The 22,085-nt window shown below is 40.6% G+C and overlaps 1 protein-coding gene across 1 annotated transcript in view; it reads right to left on the bottom strand.

Annotated features, from left to right (window-relative positions):
- Positions 1–21,043, bottom strand: part of septin4b (septin 4b) — a 46,582-nt gene extending 25,539 nt beyond the window's left edge. Inside the window, exon 1 of the mRNA XM_085379445.1 lies at positions 21,023–21,043. The gene's annotated coding sequence lies outside the window, so the exon portion shown is untranslated. The remainder of the gene's footprint in view (positions 1–21,022) is intronic.
- Positions 21,044–22,085: the final 1,042 nt, after the last annotated feature.

Consider the following 22,085-nt stretch of genomic DNA (forward strand, 5'->3'; position numbering starts at 1 on the left):
CAACTGACTCATCTGTGACGCCAGAGATGGAGCTCAAACATACGTTGTGCTGACTAACGAGCATTCAAACCTTCACAGGAAACTCACACTCCACTGGCACGTACTTTTTTAACCTCTTGTTTACAGATGTCGGTCTTGCCAGCAGCACGGCTGGCAGCCAGGAGCACACAGATAAAAAGAGCCACTACTGTACGTCCACGTGACCTCAGTATCAACACTACAGTGAACACATCAATCTGAAGACATGCACATTATTAAAAGCACAGTTCTCACAGTAAAAGCTCCTGACTGGGTTCAGAGGACACTGTCAATGTCAACAACAGATTACCAGGAGCTCTGAGACAGAGGGGATGTGCTGTCTAACGGAGCTTATTTCACTTCTCATCACAATGCAGATGATGGATGACACGCTACACTTACCATTCTGCAGATGGCCAAGTCGTGCGCGCACACACGTAAAACGGACCCAGCAGAGAACAGCGATCAGCCACGAGTGGCTCCAGAACCTGCACGTACAAACCTTTTTTGCTTCCAGTTTCTGCAGAGCTACACAGTCTTAGAGCCAGACATTATTAACGTGAGGGTGCACACAGACGCTTGCCGTACCACGGGCTTGGCTGTCGGTGACAATGCAAAACGAGCAGCAGCAGTGGGACAGATCTGCTGTGAGTGTGAGTGTCCGGCAGAAAGAAAGCACAGTGGGAGCTGGGTTAAAAAACACCAGTCTGCAAAGCATTAAACATTAAGAGCTTTTGATGTAAGTGTGTTGGACATTCATTTAACCCACATGTTCCATTTCAGGTGCAGGATGGAGAGGTTGCATGTGGCATGCAGACATAACCAACTAGATTTTAACATGTTTCAGTAGCCTGCAGTGTCTGCTTTTCTTTTTGTGACCAAGATGTAAAATATGATTACATATAAAGGATGTTCTTACTGTGTTAGGTGATCATTATTAAACAACTAATACAATTATTAATAATAAACACAACAAATAACAAACCACTTATCATATTTCTCCTGTCTAATATTTGATCCCCATATTAAACATGGCTAAAGTTAAAAAAACAACAACAACATCAATGTACATTCAAATAATCCCTGCGAGTCAAGGTTGAGGCTTCAGATTGCTTCAAACACCAGGTTTCAAACAGATTTTTTTATTCTCTTGGCTCTGGATGATGTCATAGAGAGGGGATTTTGCTAATATGGCACTTCTGTTAATATTCAGTCCTTCTGTTTGTGGAGGGCAGCCAATGAGAAGAAAGTTAGCTTAACAGAGGAGGAACTAAATGACTTGTTTCAGACAAATTATGAACTGATGGGCTGCAGCAAGGCCCAGTATAACAAAGAAGAATTATTTTGAACTGTGGATCATGCAAAGCTACTTTAGCAGACTCAAACAAAGTAAATATGGAGTTGGAGATTAGCATAACAAGTCCACTTTATGTACTGAGGTGCAGAGGATTCGGAGCGTTTGCCTCCAATTTGTTTATTATTGGCACCTGGTGCTCAGGGCAGTGTGTTCGGGCCCATTCAAAATGGCATGATGAGACTTATTTAGGGTGTAGCCTGCTCCTTCACTTACACAAAATCATCGCTTGGCCCATAATCTGGTTTTTCTTTAGCGGGGAAAAAAAAAAAGAAAAAAAAAAAAAAAGGATTACTATACATTTTACTTGTTCCTGAATGAGCTAACGATTTAATGGTTGAACAACAACACCATATTGTGGGCACTTGTGTGTTGTGATTTTTGTCTTGGTTTTAGAATTGTTACAGTTCTAATGAGCACAGTAGTTCATTAGGGCTCATAGGATGAGTTAAACAGACTGATGTTGCTGTGTCAATGTTACCCTTCTGTCTTGGCCATATTTTCATTTCTACAAACTCAGCATTGCTTAAATATTCGATGAATATTTCCCAGAGCTTTACTGTTCAATTATCTATGAAGCACTAAAACAGCACACCAACTGCAGAAGAGCACTGCTTAGGCTTTCTGGAGAGTGCTGCACCACTCTTGCACACTGAAGGTTGTGTGGCACATGGTGTATGTCACAAGTGCTCACACCTAAAATAAATGAGGTGTCAAAAGGAAATGGCACAAACTCAGCAACACCCTGCCGGGTATCAGTGTGAAGTTTAACGAAGAACCCGCGTCCAACGGATTTAAATGAATAATATCATTGTGATAATGATATGTTGGTGTGACGACTTTTGAATTAAACTGCAGCATTTAAAAACTAAAGGGCACATCTACTCTCTGAAACAAGCTGAGTAAAGATTTTAACACCAGGTGCGTCTGCTGTGGTCACAGCTGGAGCTGTGTGTTTCAGATGACCACATTAAGATTATGGTCACTGATAAACTGACTGGTTCTTACAGAGCATATTTCTGCTAGTTGAGCACCTAAAGAGATTTCTTACTACAAGTATCATTCCGCCACTCATGCACACACTCAGAGCTTTTATCTATACCTAAGTGCTTTGAAACATTCACAAACTCACACTCTGATTAATGCATCAGTACCTCGCCCAAGGATACTTGGGATTACTGGAGGAGTCAGGGATCAATTATCAGGGATTGTCTAACACAAAGTGTTTAGAGCAGTCTGGAGCCTGAACTTTAGATTAACAGGGATTGCTTATACATAGGATAACCTCGGTATTTGAAACCTTTGGCATGAACACTTTGATTTGAACAGATGGGGTAAGACAAGAGTTTTATATTAGGATTGCTGTAGGTGTGAAAACACTTGAGCCATAAACGTCAAACAGGAGTTTGACATATATTACGAGCTTCTTGCCTGCCAATCATAACTCAGTAACTGTCACAGCCATGTTTCTGTGGAAAAACAGTAAAAAGCAGAAAAGAATTTTCTAAGGCCTCCTTGTGTTTATGTTTTTATGATTTTCACACCATCAGAAAGTTCCTTTGTACAGTTGAGCAAAGCCAGAATCGAGTGTACTAAAAGAAAGAAAACATGTGAGTGCACATAGTGAGAGTGGCACTAACACAGCTGTGGAAAAAAAAAATAAATCTGGTCCCTTTTCATACACATGTATTTAGGATTTCATCAATAAGAATAAGAAGAATGGGGAAGAAGAAAAATGGGGTAGAAGGAGAAGAAGAATGAGGTAGAAGAAGAAGAATGAGGAAGAAGAATGAGGTAGGAGAAGAATGAGGTAGGAGAAGAGAAATGAGGTAGGAGAAGAATGAGGTAGAAAAAGAATGAGGTAGAAGAAGAAGCAGGAAGAAAAAGAAGCAGGAAGAAAAAGAAGCACTATAAAAAAATTTCATTAACATCTGATTAATTTAGTTGGGGAAGGAAAATTTTCCTTTTAATCACCAAATGCTTTTATTTGTAGCAGTCAAAACTAAATACATGAGCCTGGCACGGCAGTGGCAAAGTTTTGAGATAAAGTGAATTCTGACCTGGATGAATAATTTCTCAACTGGCACAGGCACAATGCTAAATACTAGTACAGAGCTGATTTTCCCCACTTACCCTGACTCATCTGTGGCTGTGAGAATGCATTCTGGGAGCTGCAGTCTGAAACGCTCAGCTCCGTGAGTCCCAGTTGAACTCACTGACTGCCTAACAGCCCTGGGTCTTAATGGATGATGACTGGCTCAATGGTGACTGAGCGACTGTGGGACAACGTGACAGTGATGTGGAGCGAAGGATGTGGGTGAAGGGCAAGTTAGAAGAAATTAATAACAGTAACATGAAGATGGGAAGAGAGGAAGGGGAGAAAAAAAGCTTTGAGCAATGCAGAGGTTCATAATGAAAAAAACATCTCAAAATTGTCCACAGGGGTTGTTGTTATTTTATTCCCCCTTTGGCTCTGTTCACTCCATCGTTCACAGGCATGACCCCAAAAGGACAAAAATGATCAGCTTGCATAAGAAATACAGTCATTCACATTCCTGCAGTTCATTCAACTCAGCCAGGAAAAGTTTAATATGTCCATAATGAAGAAAAAAAAATGCACGCACACTCACTATAGTCATCTAAAAAACAAACAAAAAAACAAAACAAAAAAAACCTCATAAACCAAAAAGATTTCTGTTATTACAAAAAGCTGCCAAATCAAAGATAGTTAATAATGATCATACTGATTTCGGGTCAATTGTAATGTGTACATCACTGGGTGTTAGTGTGTCAGTGTGGGCATTAATCTGGTAGGGGCATCATGGTTAGATACAGCCATATGTGGGGGAGGAATAAGTGGTCCTCTGTTTATATTTGTTTAAGGGACAGCGGCTCTGAGTTAAGCTGGAAGCTCCAGATGTGTGTGATTGTGTGCTCGTGTTAGCAGAGCCTTGTGTGTCTGTTTATCCGTCTGTACGAGCGGACAGATTGCTGACAAAGCTGCCATCATCTAGTCAGCAGCTGTGCTCTAGTAATAGCAATAATCCAGTCAACCACATCTGTAAAATGGAGCAAACTGAGTATTTAGACAAGAAACAATTGAAACGCAATGCCACAGTTCGGGTAACTATGGTTGCCTGTTTTTATATAAATTGTTAAAGGAAATGTAAATAGTAAAAAAAAAAACCAACAACAAAAAAACTCCAACTTACTCTCATTATTTTATTTATTTAATGATAATGAAAATGTACTAAAAAACAAAAGCACAGTTCCATCACATTTAATGAAAATCGTTAGCTTACCTACGAACATGTAATGAGACATCACATGTATGCAAGTGTTTCCACAACTACAAACACTGAAGACAGTCTCAAACACATCTGACCAGACTCATGGCCGCTACTGAGCATCCTTATACAGACTATATTGGGGGTAGACGTACTTAACACAAAGTCCTAAAAATGTATGATATACTGATGAAGTCTTCAGCTCTGTCCTCAATTTATCCCACGTTGAAACGACTGCAAAGCATAAGAACTTTAGGCACCCGTGAGTCATATTTGTCCATATAATGCCTCTGAAAGGGAGTAAAGTGCAGGCTAATGACTCTGACGAGGCTAACACTCATGGAAACATGCTGGAAGATATCAGCAAAGTTGTAAAGGGAGTGATCCAGCCGGAGGTTTCCTCCCTAAAGACAGAAATACAGCAGGCCATCGCACCAGTAAAGGCTGAAATAGACGCATGTAAGGCACAACTGGCTGACCACAAAGAGGATTTAAATACACTGGTGGCATGAATTGATTCATTGGAAGCCAGTTTGTGATAATGCCAGGCTAATGATAATGCAACGCTACCAGTGCAGACTGTATATTTAAAACAAACAACAACAACAACATAACAAAACAAAATAAACTCATGAATGTAGCATATTATATGATGATATATGATATTATATAATATTATTTGAATGGAATTAGTGAAATCTGTAGCCTATCATACATACATGTTACTTGACTGTGGAGTAGCTAAAGGGAACCCAAGGAGGGGAGAGCATGCGCAGAAAGGTACAAGCTGACCTCTTGTGCCTTCTAATAACTAGTGTAAATTCATCATGGTCTCACAGCATCGGCCCTGTCGATCATTTGAACTTTACACTATACAGGTGGTGGGCTGTGCATAGCTATGGGATTTGTGAACATTATGGCCGCCACCCCCACAACACCAGCATCCAAGTGGATGCTTATAAGACTGTCTTTGGTCAATCTCAAGTTGCCACTTCAAGAACTGCAGTTTCTCTTTTTAAACTTCTATGTTGGCTTTATTTTTCCAAGAGGTTGCTGCTTGGTCTTCACTCCTGAATGCTTAGCTGATGGTCAAACACCCTAGGTGGTGTCTGTGCCTCACTCTGGTCGTTTTCCAAACAATTATTAAAGTTGTTCTGATTTAAAACTGATCTGCAGTGCACTGACAAAAGTAGCATCATGAATTACAAAGACAGAAAAGAAGCTGAGATTTTCAGGTTGCATCCTGCAGCACGTTCCACTCTGAATCACTTGAAAAGCTTAAAGCACTCAGCAAATCGAGACAGCAGGACAACAGTTGGCACTTTGGGCGGGGAAATCTGCAGAAGTGTGGCTTCCCTCTACCCCACAGTGAGGCCATCCTGTATGAGTGGAAGTGAAAAATGAATAATTTCAAGGAGGGACTTTTCCCTCTTGTTCCCTTGGATTAGTTGGGAGCAGGAATCTGTTGCTGACCTTAGACTGAATTCTCAGGCTAGCTCTATTAATAGCCCAGACACCAGCAAGCACAAGACTCCTAAGTCAGCAGCCTGAGCTTGCTCGATAGGCCCTCCTTTAGTCTGGCTCTAGATGGACCAGGCAGTTGATTAGAAAGGAAAACAGGCCTCTCGCCCCACATTCTCCACTCATTCAAGTGAGTCAAAGTACAATACAGCACAGGATCTTAAACTTCAGCATATCCTGCACATTTATGAGAAAACAACATCTGTGACTACCATGAATATCTTTCTAAACAGGGTAGTCACGTCACTGCACAAAGCTTCAACATTAGCGTCAGATGATAACACTGCAGAGAAGGGGGCACCCCCTTTGGCATGACTCCCAGTCAATCTGGGCAGTGATGCAAAAGAGAAAGAGAGAGACACTGCTATGCCATAACCAAAGAGCTCAATTAGGGTGAGGAAACTGGGCTTCAGTCTCCACAGAGTCTGAAAAACAGAACGTTATTCAGAGATCATTGGTGTGCTGCAGCTCGAGAGCCAACAGGAGCAAGCTGGTAAATCACTCAAAAAAAAAAACAAAAAAAAAAAAACTTGCTTAAACTCCACAAATGATTCACAGCCTTTGACAAGCCAAACTTCCATCATGCTATGAACTGTGGTTTATGATGACAGAAATTTACTGTTTAAACTTCTTTTGTGTCACCAAGGAATTCTTGAGTTCAGTTTGGGTTTTTTTGCTTTTCTTTTAAAAGCACAAGGGATTGGTCCACATTGCCTTGGGATGTTACGAAATCCCGAGACATCTTTATTTTTCCCTGGACAACTTGTGCTGTAGTCTTCCCAGTAAAAACAATGTCATAACCAAAGTGGCTGAGAGGGAAAGGCCACAACTGTCATTTTACATAAACATGGACTCAGAATTACATCTTACTGTCCGCCTCCAAAGTTCTTCCTTATTGTTTTAGAAACCAACCGAGAAGAAAATCACACTACTTAAGAGGGATGTATGCTCTGTCATAATGGCATGTTGCAACCCAAGAAAATATCCAGCAGGGGTTTATGGGAGGGAGAGAGTGAGGGCTGGGGGGCTGGGGGGGCTCTGCAACTGACAATCAGACTTTCACACCTACTTTACGCCATGACTCGTTTTTTCCGCTCGCTACACATCTGCACTTTAAATGTGGTCCAGTGCAACCCTATGAACACCTCCCTGGAGAGATTTGCAACACTCGACTTCCAACGTGGTCAGACAGTAAGGGCTCTGAGACACCGCAAACCAACTCTTACAGTGCTACTTAATGTTGACAATGCCTGAAATACACACTCGTGGTGCATTCATTACCCAGAAACATATAATAACTTTGCAAAATGCATCAAAGACTGAAACAACTGCATTATACTGCTAACACAGCACTGGCTCTTTGCAAGCACCTGTGTGCACAGCTAACAAAGAACCCATAAGTGTTTTGCACTTTGTGACAGCAGCTGACTCACAGTCATATTAACAATAAAGACTCAATAAATAAATGCATTAAACCCTCATCAGGCAGGTTCGGCTGATGCTACATTTAACAGTTAGTAGCCCTGTCCAAAGCGTACCCTGCCTTTCACCCTATTACAGCAGGTGACCATGAACTAGATAGGAGGTTAATGTGGATACATGAATAGACTAAATACTAAAAATAAAGCCACTTCCTGTATATTTTTGTTATATATAAAGTTAGTTATGAGTAAAGAATCTCGTGTCAGTTCTCATTCGGTCCGAATTTTTATTTCAGCTAACGGGCCCTGGTTCTGCCGGAGGTTTCTTCCTGTTAAAAGGGAGTTTTTCCTTCCCACTGTTGCCAAAGTACTTGCTTATAGGTGGTCGTCTGATTATTGGGGCTGCACCTTGAGGTGACTGTTGTGGTGATTTAGCGCTATAGAAATAAAACTGAATTGAACGAACTGAAACATTTTTAGCACACAATTTTAGTCAACTGTAAAAACCTTGCTCAACCGTGACTCATTATAAATGCTTGCTTTCTGCCCCCTCTGCGGTTTAAAAGTTCACATAGTTTTCAGTGTGTTTTGTAATTCGATCTCACACACATTCACAAGTTAAACACAGAGTGCTACTGAAATACGCAGCACTTCTCACAAACGTAAATATCACAAACAGCGTCAAAAAGGGGGAGGCTCGTTAACAGGTGGACTGGAAGTGCAAGGACACTGAGGGCATCTATTTACTGCCCTGTGAGATAGCTGAATACAGGAGAACGAATGTCTCATGCTGTAAAAAAGACAAAAAATAAATAAATAAAAACTAAAATAAAATAGCAGGAAAGATAGCTATAAGCTTCTGTGTTATATCCCATTTTCCTCCAGCCTCACTGCCAGTAACAGGCCTGTCTGGTTTCTGTCATTTCCTCTGGTACCTCCGGATCAAATTATTTTCTGGTCTTTTTAAAAAGTGTGTATAAATATACACTGAGATCTGCTATAATGATATCATCATGCCTGACTGACACACAGGAGGGCACTGCTAACACACAGTGCTATTGCTCAAAAGCAGCTCAACAAAATGACACAGAGGTTTTCCACTGAAGGATGGTAGGACCATTTTTAATTTTCATGTGGTCAACAAAGGACCACAGACTGAGTTATAGGAAGGGAGATAATTCACTTAAATAAATGAATAGGATTGTGAATAGTGGATCGAGTACTTTCTAACAGCACTGACAATTACACGTTGTATATTAAAACCCACTTTAGGTTTGTATTTCAAAGTTCTCAGTTTGGCCACAAACAGAAATATAAGCTGGAGATTACAGCCATGATAGAGCAGCTTCTTTGTTTTCCTCTGCTGAGCTCATTTTAACTCACTGACTGAAATGAATAAAAACTGGGCAAAGCTTGTAAGAGGAAACTGATTGTATTAATTTAGCTGTAAAAAGGACAGAGATATATAACAGCTATTCTGAGATTTTTAAAAAAGCCTTTTGGTTATCCAGCCTTTACTCTCCCTCCAGTTTGACTATTAGTGATATTTAAAAAGTATCCATACACTGAGCACGATCCTCATTTTTAAAACAGGCATATTATAGAAACAAACGTGTGGTCTTTACTGCTGTAAAGTGTACGTCTACAGTATATTTGTCAAAATGTTTCATAAAAAAAAACACACAAAAAAAACAATGAAATAAGTGCTACAGTTACTGAAAAAAGGAGCTGAATAAACTTGTACTACACCCTGTTACGAGCTGCCTTGGGCAACCTGTTAATCTGTCTAAAGCACCGGATGTTTTTCTTTTTTATTTTCAGTTACCAGGAGCCTAAAAAAGGAGACTGAAAGAGGGTTTTTTTAACAGTGAAAATAAGGAAGTCATTAGCTGCTCATAGGGTTTAAATACTAAGGGCCGCTCCATAAAGCAATCCATAATGGATGTCCTGAGGGTGCTGTTAACTTTTGAAGATCATAGAGGCGCACGCAGACACACACACAAAATAAGATAGACACTTGTAATTAAAACTACCTCACAGAGAGGATTAGTAAATGGGTGTCTGGTTTCCTGCTGGGCCACACTGCCTTTCAGAGGGTTTTTTTAAACACTGTATTTTATTTGTTACAGTTAAAACTCAGGCAGCGTCTGTAAATCAATGCGAGGCCTCTTAAATTAAGATATAACATTTATTACACATGCTTTTGTTAAAGTATAGTTAGACCCTACTACGCCTATATAAACCTGAATGATAATTTAGTGTCAGAACTACAGTCATCATGACTGATGACCAAAAGATGCTCATTTCTAAAATCCCAGGTTCAGAAACCTTCTTGGCCCCGATGGTGGAGACACATGGAGAGAGATCCTGGTGTGGTTGGAGTTCTTGAATAGCAGGGAGGTCAACATGCCGCAGTTATGCAAGTATGTTTATGTAAAGGTTAAATAGAGAAAGTCTAAAGCCCAAGGGAGTGAGTCCTTTAAGTGAGAGGGGCTATTTTGGATGCTGGAGATCGAGAGCAGAAACTCTGAAATGAAGGGAGGATAGAAAAGGGGTAAAATGGGGGGAAAAAAGAGGGGCGCAGGCTCAAGAGAGGGCCACGTGTCAACACTTTGATCCCTCAATGAGACGCACATGTTGTGGCGTTTACCCAGTTCACACAGAAGCAGACACTTCAGCCCCAAAATCCCTGAGCTCACATCACTACTGCTCTCAACTGACCCCCAAATACACTACACAGAACACATAAAACACAACCAACTCCAAATTACAGTTACAATTAGGGCTGCTCAATTAATCGAATTTTAATCACGATTACGATCTGGGCTTTCAACGATCATTAAAAATGACTGAGCCGATTATTAGACCCTCCCTCATGCTTTACTCTCGCGCTGCTCCGTGTGGTAAGTCAAGCGCACCGCTCTCCATTTCGAACACGCGTCACAACAATTAAGAGGACCCGAGGGAAGCTCGGAAAGCTAAGCAGAAGTTATTTGGAGAGGAGAGTGACTGCCGTTGGTTGAAAAGAGGTAAAAAAAAAAAACTTCAGTGGTGTGGAAACATTATGGGTTGGCGGAGTTAGACGTGGATCAAGTAGACAGTGTGTAAACTTTGCTACAATGTAGTAGCTGCACCACAGAGCAACACTGCAAAGTTGACTAAACATAGATGTTTACATTTTTCATTTATTTCTTATATTGCAAACATTTGCACTGTTATCAGTATTTGCACACTATTTTATATTATTTTTTAAAGTCATTATTCAATACATTGTTATTGTTAACCCTTTAAAGCCGGTCAGAGCAGCACACTCCGTTTTGCGTAACTATTTTTAAATCCCTGTAGAACCTGAACCGCTAAGCTAGCGCAATAATTTGTTTTGCATATGAAACCGGAGGAGTTGTACTTACATCTTATGCCATCAGCTTGTCCTCGGTCACGGTTTCCTTCCACATAAAGCTTTGCAAAAATTGCATAAAAAGCGCTTGCAGGAACAAAAACATAATATTCCAGAAACACGCTTTGCCGATCCATCAGCTGTTCCTAACACTTCCCACTTTGAAAAAGACGTCGGAAGTGATGTCATTTTTGCGGAAAATGTAGTTTTTTACTTGTAGGCCTTAAGTAAAAAACTATACTATACTATACTTATACTAGTGTTTTTATAAGTCATGTTTGACTCTATACTTTTCTGAATAGTTTCTGGGATGCTTAGAACTCGAATTGCACAGCTGGAAATAGTTTATTTTGATGCACGTGCTGTTTTCTTTGCAAATTTGCATCATAGGATTGTTTTTTTTGTTTTTCCTGCAGTATATAAAAATTGCTGTATCTCCAAAATAAAACTATGAAGACACTCAAAATAAATTTCCTGTTGTTGTAAACTATTTTTGCAACTTTTTTGTATTTAAAGTTTTGAGGGATAAACCTCTTAAATTTCTCCAAGTAGAAATATATGTAAACAAAACAAAAACGATTTTCAGTTTTTTTGTAGTTTATTGCACTTGTTTGCAATTAATGTAGTTACTATGGACTTAATGCATACATATTATTAAAATATGGGCTATAACAGTTGTATTGATGTATAGCAACTTGAAATGCTCCCACAAATGGCACTACAGCATGTACAAAAAAAATAATATAAGCTCTGGCGGACTTGGTTCTATAGTAGGTCTTAAAGGGTTAAATAAATATCGTCAAATAATCGTGATCTCAATTTCAGTGAAAATAATCGTGATTATCATTTTTGCCATAATCGAGCAGCCCTAGTTACAATGATATGTTTTTGTTTAGCACCTTTCAAAAACAATGTTGCAAAGTGTTAGTCAGACAAAAACACTAAGAATCGAATCACATCAGGCCACAAAGAGCAACCCAAATATAAAAAGACGCATCCTGAGCCTCAGGGGCGTCAAACAAACTGCAGGGGTAGCAACAGCAACAGTGTTTTTAAAAAGTCATAAGAAAAAAAGGATGTTAATGTACACAGTCATTCCAAGAAAGATGAAAAAGATTTTATCACATGTAATAACGTGGATGAAACGGATCAAATCACAGGTCCACCCCCCACAGATCCTCATCATGATGCTCTCGGCTCAAACACCAGTGAATAAAACATACTTAATCTGATAGGAGAGCATAAAATGTGAATCAGGTTTGACCTGTTGAACTCCAGACACTGTTCTCATAAACTACTCTAAGACTTTACTGAACAGTAGGGTGCCAGTGCCGTGGTTATAGTTTCAGTTAGGGCTGGGCCATATTATATATAATAAAATAATATAATAATCCAAGAATAAAGTTACGTTGAAACCAAGCACACCATTGTTTTTCTTGTGACATTACCAATAAGTTTGAATCACCTTGTTTTTGAATTGTGCTATACAAATAAACTTGCCTTGATGTGTCACATGGCCCTCTTCCTATTGAAAAAACAAACATTGTATCCAAGATGGCCGACTTCTAAATGGCCACCATGGTCACCACCCATCTTGAGGAGTTTGCCCCCTCACATATACTAATGTGACACAAACAGGACTTTAATATCACCAACCATTCCCATGTTATTGCGGTGTATCCATATAAATGGCCCACCCTGTAGTACAGAAAATATTTTAAAGTTTTTAAGCCTGGCATCTAAAGGCCTTCTCTCTTCCACTAAACCACGTCCTAAATTCCAGTTACACTTATATCCACCAAACTGCATTGTGGCGATGTTTTAAACTTCCATCCTCTCCACGCTTATCCGTCTATCATCATGTTTCAACATGCTGAAACATTATGTGCTTAAATCTGATACCTGCATCTGCCTAAGTATCTGTTTTGTCTGTGTGTCTGATGCTGATGGTGCGAGGCAAAGAAATACAGTAAATCCACCTGGTTTCTTTATCGTCTGGATTCATGAGCAGCAGCTCCTCCTGCAAACTAACATCTGATAACATCCCATCCATGACTGCAACCCTATGAGCCTTCTGTAACTTTCCTTATCATTTACAGTGGGGCAAAAAAGTATTTAGTCAGCCACCGATTGTGCAAGTTCCCCCACTTAAAATGATGACAGCGGTCAGTAATTTGCACCAGAGGTACACTTCAACTGTGAGAGACAGAATGTGAAAAAAAATCCATGAATTCACATGATAGGATTTGTAAAGAATTTATTCGTAAATTACGGTGGAAAATAAGTATTTGGTCACCTCAAACAAGGAAAATCTCTGGCTCTCACAGACCTGTAACGTCTTCTGTAAGAAGCTTTTCTGTCCCCCACTCGTTACCTGTATGAATGGCACCTGTTTGAACTCATCATCTGTATAAAAGACACCTGTCCACAGCCTCAAACAGTCAGACTCCAAACTCCGCCATGGCCAAGACCAAAGAGCTTTCGAAGGACACCAGGAAAAGTATTGTAGACCTGCACCAGACTGGGAAGAGTGAATCTACTATAGGCAAGCAGCTTGGTGTGAAAAAATCAACTGTGGGAGCAATCATCAGAAAATGGAAGACATACAAGACCACTGATAATCTCCCTCGATCTGGGGCTCCACGCAAGATCTCATCCCGTGGGGTCAAAATGATCATGAGAACGGTGAGCAAAGATCCCAGAACCACACGGGGGGACCTGGTGAATGACCTGCAGAGAGCTGGGACCAAAGTAACAAAGGTCACCATCAGTAACACACTACAACGGCAGGGAATCAAATCCCGCAGTGCCAGACGTGTTCCGCTGCTGAAGCCAGTGCATGTCCAGGCCCGTCTGAAGTTTGCCAGAGAGCACATGGATGATACAGCAGAGGATTGGGAGAATGTCATGTGGTCAGATGAAACCAAAGTAGAACTTTTTGGTATAAACTCAACTCGTCGTGTTTGGAGGAAGAAGAATACTGAGTTGCATCCCAAGAACACCATACCTACTGTGAAGCATGGGGGTGGAAACATCATGCTATGGGGCTGTTTTTCTGCCAAGGGGACAGGACGACTGATCCGTGTTAAGGACAGAATGAATGGGGCCATGTATCGTGAGATTTTGAGCCAAAACCTCCTTCCATCAGTGAGAACTTTGAAGATGAAACGAGGCTGGGTCTTCCAACATGACAACGATCCAAAACACACCGCCCGGGCAACAAAGGAGTGGCTCCGTAAGAAGCATTTGAAAGTCCTGGAGTGGCCTAGCCAGTCTCCAGACCTCAACCCCATAGAAAATCTGTGGCGGGAGTTGAAAGTCCGTGTTGCTCGGCAACAGCCCCAAAACATCACTGCTCTCGAGAAGATCTGCATGGAGGAATGGGCCAAAATACCAGCTACTGTGTGTGCAAACCTGGTAAAGACCTATAGTAAACGTTTGACCTCTGTTATTGCCAACAAAGGTTATGTTACAAAGTATTGAGTTGTATTTTTGTTATTGACCAAATACTTATTTTCCACCCTGATTTACGAATAAATTCTTTACAAATCCTACCATGTGGATTCATGGATTTTTTTTTCACATTCTGTCTCTCACAGTTGAAGTGTACCTCTGGTGCAAATTACTGACCTCTGTCATCATTTTAGGTGGGGGAACTTGCACAATCGGTGGCTGACTAAATACTTTTTTGCCCCACTGTACAGGCGTCTAGCAAACTAGTAACTAGGGCTGCTCATGACTCACATCATCCCCTTTGTAGTCATTTCTTATAATTTACCTGTTGTTCTAACCAGCACATTTTCCCACGTTACATGAAATTCATCTGATATCTATTCCTTTTTCATACTTTTACTACACAATACTTATTTTCCTACAAATCAGATCAAGACACACACACACACACACACACACACACACACACACCCTTTACTGAATCCCCTGCCCTCAACATCTCTACCATCTCTCCTGCTCTTCCTTTTGGCTTGCCTGGAATTTCCTCTCGCTGTCCAGCAGCATGGTGGGAGCATCTGGAAGTGTTTGCTTAAGGCGAGCAAAGGGTGCTGCAGCTGAGGCCCATGCTGGTCTTATTTCTATGCATTAGTGCACAGTCGCATATTCTCATGCAACAATAAGCAGATTTCAATGTCTAACAAATGTCAGACGTATAAAATGTAATCCTAAACAGCGAAAAAGCAAAGACCGTTGTCAGCATTCACCGGGGTGCCAATGCCATTGTTGACAAATGAAGAAATAATGCTCTTAAGTGTTCAAGACATAACCTGTAAGGGATAATTTATTTATTTTTTAACCTTTATTTAACCTTGGAGTGAAGCGGTTTTGTGTGTCCTGGAAAGACACAGGCAGCATTAATCTGATGTCTTCTTGATGGCATGAAAACATGGATACCAGAGGGACCCTGCCTGGGATTGAAACCTTCTCTAGAAGGGGGGAAAAATTTACCTACTGAGCCTCCATCCTGCAATCGCTCCACAGCAAAATAAATAAATAAAAATTCCCACATGTTGGCAGTGGTCACTCCAGAGCCTTTTCTGCATATTTCTCATCACATCAGACGTTTCCCCTCCCACTGTGAGGTCTGATAATGACATTTAAAAGATAGCCTTAATTGTTATCTGCTTTAGTCGCGCATCCACTTAGAGTAAACTCCCTGACTTTACTCCCAGATGTACAGAGATTAGATCAAGGCATTTTGACTCTCAGCCCAGACAGCTGCCCATCCTTACAAACATCACGCTGGTTGATATGCTGCTTGTGCTGCATGAAATTCCTCTGCAGGTTCCTTTGTAATGCAACTACCACAGGGAAGAGAAGAAGCTACAGTGCAGAGCAACCACACTGAAATCAGGCCCAGGTCTTGGGGATGCTGCTGTGGGGGATAATTGTTGGTAAATAGACAAAAGCTCTGTTGTGTACAGAGCCCTTCCTTTATTTAGCTCCACAGTAGCTGCAAAGGAAATATGCTTTTTCCCCCTCTATGAACAAATGAAATAAATCACGAAACAATGCTTGAAGACCCAAAAATGCTAACATTTGTTTGAATGTTTTGCATGAGCTACAGTATGTGTGGGTGACTTTTCCTTCTATGGTATTTATTCACTCCAGATGAATACTGTTTTGTATTTTAATGACAGTATGAACTATATGCACACATGCTGAAACATAAGCAAAATGTATTTTCACTGGGCTGACTCCAGATGAATTGGAGATGACTGCACTCCAAACCACAGGGTGAAAAGCTAGAAGAATATGAGAGCTGTCCCACAGGGGTTAGAGGTTAGGACTGGATGCTTTAAATACTATAACTGTGCAATGAGAACATGGAATCTGGGTATGCCAAAAAATGAGAGCCACTCTGCAGATGTAAATTTCAGTTTGATTACAAACCAGTCTGAGCATAGTGGAAAAAAATGTGGCATATTTTCTGAAGATGGTTCTTAAACGAACAATTCCAAGTCTCCTAAACAAGAAACAGCTGGAGCACGGCACAGAATATGTTTATATGAAATGGTCTTTTTATTCCCCTTAAACCACAGTGGCCTGACCATACTGGCAACACCTGCCACTGTCTCATCGCCTGCCTCAGGTTCTCCCTGAAAGATAATCTCAGTCAGAAAAGCTGGTAATCTCATTGGTTTAAGCATATCACACATTGTTAGCTGAGTGCTGGGACCTTAGTGGGGGCCATGGGAACTGGGCTGAGATTATTTATAGCAAGTGGGAGGATTGGCAGGGGCCACTTCAGTGAGGCTTTAGAGGAATGTTTAAGGTCGCCCTCTGACCAAAACTTCTGCAGAGTGCTCAGAGTGGAGGTTGGAAAGCAAGCTCAGGCTGACGTGGGACATCTGCAGATATGAAGCCGGTTAGCTTGAGGGCTGGGTGAGCAAGCCCAGCAGGGATAGGAAGGAAGCAGTGAGCGCAGGAAGTTGGGATTTCAAAGTAGGAATGAACAGGGTGATTCACAAAGGCATTTCCAACATTAGTCTTCAAGCAGCTACTCCAGAAAGATTAGCAAAGGAATGCATACATAAAGAGGCAATAGATAAGCCTAAAATCATGAAGTAACTTAGACAGGAAGTCATATCAGCATGAAGAATCATGTTAGTGCTAAATTTCAGGCTGTTGCTGGAGGTAGAGTACAGCTGTTGGATAAACATCAACATTAACAGTAGTTCTATCTTATTCCAGTGTCCCAGCAAACTTTGACAAGACCTAAGCTGAAGCAGCTAAATGAACATTTTCCTGGAAACCTGATGGCCAAAGGCTTGTGGTCCATACCAAAAGGGTTAAAAAGCTCTCAGCAGCTGCAGAGTCACTGCTCCACACTATTTACTGTGTCAGTCCTTCACTTTTTATTTTCTAACTTTACTGCATGAATAAAGATAAAAAAGTCCAGAGAAAAAGGATAAGGCCTACTGGACTGCATTATTTTATACTGTTCTAGGGATGGACCGATATACAGTATTGGTCCGATCCTTACTTAAATTACTTGATCGGATATCAGGGAGAAATAAAAATTATTTTTTTTTAAAAATTTGATCTATTAAATATCACAAAAGCAACTCACAAAACTTGCGACATGGCGTAGCCCAGGAAATGACCTTAGCACGTTGGAGCAGTATGAGTCACATGAAAGAGCGGCTGTTGCATCCGAGACCTGTCGGCGGTCTTGAGTTACTTCACACTGAAAGCATCTGGAACCTCGCTACGTGCTGCCAAATCGGCTTTTCATCTCCAAGCAAGCTATTCCAGTTAAGTAAAGCAAGTGTGTAAGTTCATCTCTGAATGTTTGTAAAGCATTCCTACGTTTAGCTTAACAACCGATATATGGGACACGGATGTCTGTGCATTGTCATTGACCGTGCAATGGATAGACTCAAGTTTTACTTTAAAAAAGCCTAAACAAAACTGACTGTGTTGCAGGCTAAATAGTTCCGTGGTTCGAAAAAACAAACAAACTATAAAAAACACGTTTTTTTTTTTTTTCATACCTGTGTTAAGTTTCGTATAGAATTGACACAAAATTCAGTCTCAGGTTAAATGTGATACAAAACAGCTTACACTGACTTCAATCATGATAAAAGATGAGTGTCATGAAGCCGTGTTTGCATTTATTTGCACTTCTTTCCACTCTGGATGTCTATTTATCAACATAAATAGCTTTAAGTACAAATGGGTCCATTTGTTGTTGTTTTTTCGTTGTTGAATATAAACATTATTTTGTGCTGATATTGCACTTTTTCCAGAACCAGAGTTTTTGAAATCTGCAAAAAATGGCATTTTAAATTACTTTTGGAATCTTACTTTAAATACTTAGATTTAAAGTTCTGCTAAAAGTTTAAATTAAAAGATTGGGGTGCAGAGTATTTTTTTGCATACAAGTGTAACAGAAGAGTTTTAGTGTTTTTTCTTTTTAATAATAAAATTAAAAAAAAAAAAAAAAAGCTGTACAGTATAGATCACACGATACCACTTTTTTATGTCCGATACCGATATCATAAATTTGGATATCTGCCGATACCGACATGAATCCGATATATTCTATTTTATAATCAATAAAGCATTTTTTAAATATCCTGCAGCATTTTGTATAAGTTCATAGTCAAATTTAAATGCCTGTGTATCCCCCTTATATTATATTCTTATATTTCACTTTCATAATGGCAGAAAAGCATATTTGTAGCCTGTCTTTCAGTGGAAAAACTTCAACATCAATATTAAACAAAAGATGGCGTCTAATGCTGACAAAAAAATCCCTCCATTATCTCTTCTCTTTCACCACCCTTTTACTGCCGCGTTACCGCAGCCTTGTGTTCAGTGAAGTGTTGCGTGCCTGCTCCCTAACACGACTGTTTGCCATCGAATGAAGCTGAAAAAAGCCCAGCAGGCTGCCTGTCAAAGCCACACCCACGGGCAAAAACAGTGTCTGCATTACACAGGGAATCTCACTACACGCTCAGAGAATGAAGCCCACACACTTTGCACAGATACACAGAACGATGGGTCAGCTTTCACTGATGAGTCGTACATCATAGTCTCAATAAAACAGCTTACAGAAGAGAGATGTGCTACTGCCAAGGGATTCATTGAGAAAATGTAACTGAGGAGAGAATATAATGTTCATATTTGACACTGTATGTTAGCTGAGATTCATACGATAACACACATCATGTAAAGTAAACCAGGTGTGCAAAATTTTTTATCTCCCGTTTCCCTTTCTCAAATACTGAGTGAGTAAAGCAGCAATGAAGACTGAAAAACTACTCATCTGTTGTTTGGTCCTCATTATAAATTTGTGGTTTTATACACTTTATTCGTTTTTGCCTTAATTATAATCATTTAAGTTTTGCACAGGGAAGAATAATGACTTTAAGGGGAATAGTACATGCAGGCCTCACAGTTAATTCTCTATGGATGCATCTTGTGGAAACTCAAGAAACCACAGCTGAAATAAGTTAACAGTTCTGATAATTACTAGATCAGAGAGGACAGTGGGGAAATAAAGATACTTTATATGTGTCATACACATGCTAAATATCAAACCTGTAACATAATCTGCGGTTTTAGCGTGTTTAAGTCAGAAAAGCAACATTTTCTCAGCACAACCGGACACACCGGCTGACACTCCCCGAGCAAGATTCTATTGGAGGTTTCTTCCTGTTAAAAGGGAGTTCTTCCTTCCCACTGTCACAAAACAGTTACCATTCATTTATTTGATTTACTTGCTTGTTTTCAATTGGACTTTCTTAACGCCTACTGATGTCGTTTTACAATATTCACACAGCACCAGGCCCTTGGTGCAATTTTCAAACTCTTCACTCTCTAATTTGTGGCGACTCAAGCAAATTTCCATCACAGCGCCAATGATGATTGGATGATGAAATGGACATAATATATTAGGAAATTAAAAAAAAAAAGAAAAAAAGAAAAAAAGGGATTCATAAGAAATCCTTTTCAAAAACATAAAGCTGTTAATAACCGCTGTATGTGTGACGAAGTCCGTGCGAAGTCTCATTCAGATTAATCAACCCATTAAGGTGGAAATGGGTTACATACAGACATATATACATAAATATGCTATGATCATTATAGTAAGAAGACAGCTATGGAACTATCTATGTTAAAGTTTTGCTTGCTAAAGAGAGAGAAGTTTTTAAGACATTTAAGTAATGGTAAGGCTTGATTCAATTTTCATTTGTACTTATTTAACACCCCACTGGAAAAACAAGACAAACAGAATGTAATCATTCAACATTCCCTGAGCTTAATTGCTTGCTATTTTTACTTCACAATGACAACAAGTAGTGCAAGTGTGTCTTTAACAAAGAAATGGCTGTTAATTGACAAACAGGCGTGGTGCAGCATAAACTAGACATTCTGCATTTCCAGTTTCTAAGTTAACCCAAAGAGAGCGTGCACAGTTGCAGCAACAGCAGATGAGAAAAACAGACGCAGCCAAAGGAGAATCAGAGGAGAGAGGGAAACCGGCATCCGCTGCAGTCGCTAGCGAGCTAATGGGCTAATAAACTCCAACTATAGAGCGCCTGCATGTTGGCTGCAGTGGCAAGCAGCAGCTGAAGCCTCAGAAAGCTAATGGCTAGTTGAGTAAAAGCCACAGAGGAATGCACCATGCTGATGTGTGTGTGGAGAAGTTCTCTCAAGAGAAGCAACCGTCCTTTTCTACATGCTTTCCACAGCTGGTACTGCCCATCTGACGTCTCTGTGTCTGTGTGCGTGTGTGCATGTGGCATTTTTAGGGTAACAAAAGGAAGCCACAGCCACCCTCTTGAACCACCACACCCCACAGTCCTGCGTGGTTTTACAGCCACTGGGTGTGGGTGCAGGGGAAGGGTGCTTTATTTATGTCAATCTGGACCTAATGATGGCTTTCAGATGTGTAGATACAGTAGACTGTGTTTAATGAGAATAGCAACAATGGGTGTGGTTTGAAGAGCGAGAATTAAGATTATGCAGACTCGGACCATCTGCTTATTTAATCACATACCCAACGAAAGATGTGCCAAACCGTCAGGAGAGTAACGAGCGAATGCTGTCATCCAGCCAGGAGCTACAGCAGCAGCAGCCGCCACTTCTCGGCCTTGGACAGATGCTAGAAGTTTCCTCCCTAGGTGTTGTTCCCTCTGTCAACACACCCTGCAGCTCTGTCACACAGGCCAGGAATGCAGCTGAGAAAGAAACCGGGGTTTGTCACACCCACGCAAATCCAACCCCTCTCCACTCGTCTGTGAACTGCTCGGGCTGGAAAACAAACACCCCGTCGTCCTCCTCCTCTTTCATCCCCAGTCAGTGGGGCCAAACACAGCTGTGGGGTTTTGGACAGTGACATCAAAGGAGTAAAGCAAAAGCATTGGTGGGTTTTGACACTAAGGTGACAGTCATCTGGTTGCTGGAAAGCTGATCACACTTGACTGCAGTCACTCAAACTGCAGCACAGGTTCAGGAGAGCTGCTGACTCCAAGTTTCACTTTACATATTTGAGTGTCTACAGTCGCCCTTTCATCATCCAACAGACAAAAGAAAAAAAAGAAAGCTGGAACATGTAGCAGATTCTCAGCTGTCACTCTGCAGAACATGTGGAACAAGAAAATCTGGGCTCTGTGAACACACCCATTCACATGAAGCCAGGTGAAAAGCCCAGACCATTTCACACTCAAAGTATTCACAGCAAAAAAAACAAAACCAAAAACAAACACAAGATGAGGGAGAGCAATTTGTGAAAAGAAAAGTGACTTCTGATCTGAAACTGAACAACAACTCCGGCTAGCAGGGATAAAATGCCCTGACATCCACAAACCACAATGTCCTCATTTTGGTGAGATAATCAAGGTCAAGCCTAGCCTCATCAGCGCCCTACTTTGTCTGTGGTTGTAGGATTTAAGCAAAAAAGGATTTCTTACCTCATCATCTGGTCGGAGGAAGATGACATCCAACACAGGTCGGACACATAGGGGAGGAGAAGAAACACATAAATACCAAAATGTTTAGTCATACAGACAAATCATGAGCAACCCTGAAACTTAGGAGAATATTTAAATGCAAAGAAAATG

Source organism: Rhamphochromis longiceps, linkage group LG14, assembly GCF_057381845.1.
Source record: "Rhamphochromis longiceps isolate RC_006_pf linkage group LG14, R_longiceps_female_GT1.1, whole genome shotgun sequence".
Taxonomy (NCBI): Eukaryota; Metazoa; Chordata; class Actinopteri; order Cichliformes; family Cichlidae; genus Rhamphochromis; species Rhamphochromis longiceps.